Source organism: Cavia porcellus, unplaced genomic scaffold, assembly GCF_034190915.1.
Source record: "Cavia porcellus strain 051 isolate PalLab524CR breed Dunkin Hartley unplaced genomic scaffold, mCavPor4.1 scaffold_20, whole genome shotgun sequence".
NCBI classification, from domain to species: Eukaryota; Metazoa; Chordata; class Mammalia; order Rodentia; family Caviidae; genus Cavia; species Cavia porcellus.
Window position 1 is genome coordinate 43,921,864 of NW_026947503.1, and position 4,019 is coordinate 43,925,882.

The window sequence follows — 4,019 nt, forward strand, 5'->3', positions numbered from 1 at the left end:
TTATTTGTGGGTAGGTAGACATATATAAATGTATGTATGTATATGTGTACGAGATAGGTAACTGTACTATTGGCCTCTGATAGTGCATCAAAAAGAGCAGTTTGTGCTGTCATTGTTTCATTGTTTGATAATTTTTTATGTCTGGATCTTGTCACCTGAACAACTACTTAAAAAGTAATAATATGCAATATTTTAAATAGTGATAATTTCCTACTATTTTCTTTTTGAAATTCTGTATCATTTGTATCCTTTTTTTTCTATTTTGCTTTTTAAAATAAAAAAGAAAGAATTTTATGGACATCAAGGTTCAGATGCATTTGGGTTACACTTTTTCATGATCACACAGGAAATGGAAATGCTCACGTGTCATATGCGGTGAGAATGTTAATAGTTTACATTATGGAAAGTCTAGAGGTTGCCTGTTACTATTCCCCATTTTTATGAAAAGAGACTTTAAAAGTGCTTAACTGGAATCAACTGTGGAATTAGATCTAAAAATAATTAGATCTAAAAATTAGCTGAGGAATTAGATCTAAATATAATTATTGAGGTAATATTTTAAATAGTATTTTCATTCATTCTATACCATCTTCTGGAGCACCCCTGTCCTCTGCCCTGTAGCAACATCCACTGAAGCAAGCAGGACAGATAGAACCTCTTAATTCTGGGAGGTTGTGGTCTGGCTATGGAAATTATATTATCTTATAAACAAAAACTATAAAGTCTGAACAGGAATTCCAAAGAGATTATCATTGATGTATTTTAAATAGATGAATCAAAAACACACATGCACAGAGTTTTAGCTTTTTCTGTGCAGTGTGGGAGCGAGTGTGAAACAAAGCAGGTGTTTTCAGTGAAGGTGAGGGCTCCTCTTCACCACACCATGCCACTTGTGCTCCCAGAGGGGAATCAGACAGCTACTGGAAGCTTCCCAACCTCTTCCCCTCCTTCCCGGCCTCATCTTAGATTTGTGTGGTCAGATTTAGGAAAGATAGCTTTTTTTGTTGTTGTTTTCATGTGGAGAAAAATATATGTTCCTTTCTTCAAAGTAAACATTCTGGAAGCCATTGCGATTGTTCAGATTTCTTTAAAGACCTTGACGCCACTTACCATTGCTTTTTAGACGGCAGGGAACATAATGAAATTGAAGTCTCTCGTGGAGCTTTTATTCCTCTTCTTTCAGACTTAACAGAAAGCAGTAGGGGACACTTGGGCCACCAAGGTCTGTACCATTTCTGTGTTTGCTTTGGTTTTATTTTTAAAAAAAATAAAAGAAAGAAAGACATTGGGTTAATTTTTTTTGTAGACAGATGTTTTGCTTAGAAAAAGTCATAACATTTGTCATTTATTGCTCCTCTCTGTCTCCTCCCCTGCTCCCCTGGCCTGCCTTTTTTTCTCTTGGGCAGGACAAAGACTTAGAATTGAATGGAGTCTTCTTCCAAAAAAATGCATTTCACAGTGATTTTAGAAAATTGCTTGACCATAGTCCACGGTGTGAAATACATTTTACATCAAGGCCTGGCATGTAAACACAGGAAATACATACAACAGCTATGTTTGAACAAAAATGTGCACCATTACGGGATAATTAATATTATTCTTTTCCTTTAGACATCATTCACTTCCAAAATACTCACTTTGAAACCATCTTATAATAAACAATCTTCTAATATTTCATCATTAGTCATTGAACCTAATTTTTGCACATATATTTAACTAGGTTACAATGCATTTTTTCTGACTGTTACACTGCTTTTGCTCAGCTCAGAATAGAGCTTTTTCTCTTCTGATTTTTCAAAACTTCAAAGCAGCCAACACCAAGACAACATAAGCAAGAATGAACAACAACAACAAAAACCCAAGGCCAGGCGTGGTGGCTCATGCCTGTAATCCCAGCAATGGGAGGCTGAGGCAGGAGGATTGTTGTGAGTTTAAGACCAGCCTAGGCTACAAAGTGAGCTCAAGGCCAGCCTGAACTGCACAGTCAGACTTTGTCTCAAAAAGACAATAAATAAATAAATAAATAAATAAATAAAAAATAAGAAAAAAAATCCAAAGAAATTTTGGCCTTAAGGCAACCACATTCTTTGATATTTAAAAATCATTTAACCAACATAAATATAATTACTATCACTAAGAACTTGCAACAACCAAACAAAAACCCTTACTTTACAGTGTAGAAGTTGTTTGTTGCTATCCCCAGCTAGTCCAGGAGGATTCTAAAGCTATTCTTGAGTTCCAGTGGAAACAATATGAGAGTTAAATTCCAATTCTGCCATGGAGCAATCAGGAGAGTTCTGGAAGCAACGGCATCCTTTAGCTCTCAGATACTTTTGAAGCTCAAATACCAAGAAACTCAGTATTTTACTCAGTCTAGCATTCACTCAGGATTATAATGTGGCTTCCAAGGATCCAAAGCATTATCCCTTTTTGGGCCACTAGCATCTCTCTTAAAACAAGTAAAAGTTTTGATTTTATGACCATGTTGGCATATTGCCATAAAGTCAAACATAACCCAGCTGAATGTAGAATTGAAACATTATTCATTATTATTATATCAAGTCTATAGTCCTGATTTTAAAAAAAAATTAACATTGAAATGTTTTCAGGAACTCTAAATATATAGTAAGATTAATAATGTCTGCATGGATAATTGCTTTAGGAATTCATATCATGTAACACATGCTTGGTGGATTCAAGGTGAAGCAATTTCCTTCTCCTGTAAAGTTTTTAGATCAATAAAAATTTGATTGTATGGCAACCTCTACTACTTGTAGCACATAGCACAAAGTTGAAGTAGGTTACTTTTAGAGTTGCCACACTGGCAGTGGTACCAGAGAAGCCTGCTACTTACACATTTGGAGTTCTATGTGCCTCACTTTTTTGTACCTTCATTATTTATACAAACTTGAAAAATTGGTTGTATTTGTAAACAAATTTATGGCATTCTTGCTCTTCTGATTTTTTGCTGATTAACATTAACATTAATTTAGTGATTTTTTGCATCCTCTGTCACCTGTTGGATCCATTTTCCATGTCCTATTACAGTTTTTAGGGTATCTCCACTTATGTGGTCACACACATCAGCTCTGTCTCCTAGTTCTGCTGCTGTGTCATCATGCTGGTTGTTTCCACTGCCAGTACTTTCCATAGAAATGCTTTGTCTCCTGAGTTTGTTTGTTTTCATGAATTCTATTTATTTATCTGCCGATCATTCAGGTTTTGCATCATTTAAAAATTTATCTAGCTTTTTATTAGTGTCTTCTCTGATCTCATTCATCATTTTGTTTTTTAAATCCATCATTTGTATCAATTTTGTTATATCAACTGTGAACTCACTGAGCCTTTTATTGATCTGGTCTCTCTCTCTCTCTCTCTCTCTCTCTCTCTCTCTCTCTCTCTCTCTCTCTGTCCTCTTTTACTACTTCATGTAATTCCACTGTTTGCTTTTTGATTTCCTCCCCATTGATGTATCATGGGTCAGCTTGGGGGAAGCTGGGAGTTTACGGAGGCATTTTGTTCCTCATTTTCTCATATTTTGTTGCCTCATTTTCTCACATTTAGTTGTTTGTTTTGCTTTTGCTTTTTAAAAATTTTTATCCTGTGCTTGCTTCGGCAGCACATATACTAAAACTGGAACAATACAGAGAAGATTAGCATGGCAATTATGCAAGGCTGACATGCAAATTCGTGAAGCGTTCCGTATTTTGCACTATGTTGCTGAAATTGTTATGCTTTGACCTGTATTGTTATGTTGTTATGTCCTCTTGTATCTCCATCTCCCCCTTTTTCTAAAGAAAAAATTTATTTATTTATTTTATTATTTTTTTAAGTAAGGGAAAAAAAATTAAAAATTAGCAGGATATATTATAGTAACTTTTTTGATTTCCTATTAACTTGGTTTGAAGCCCTGTATTGCTCCCATCATCTTGTTTTGACTGATTTTACTCTGTTCTGTTCTATTTGATAGTATCAAATTTGAGGGTATAGGCAACTACTTTGAAGACATAAGATTCACT

At 34.9% G+C, this 4,019-nt stretch overlaps 1 non-coding gene across 1 annotated transcript; it reads left to right on the top strand.

The window, feature by feature from the left end:
- Window positions 1-3,603: 3,603 nt before the first annotated feature.
- Window positions 3,604-3,710, top strand: LOC111758079 (U6 spliceosomal RNA). Its single transcript, XR_002792314.1, has one exon. It is a non-coding gene; the product is annotated as a U6 spliceosomal RNA (small nuclear RNA).
- Window positions 3,711-4,019: the final 309 nt, after the last annotated feature.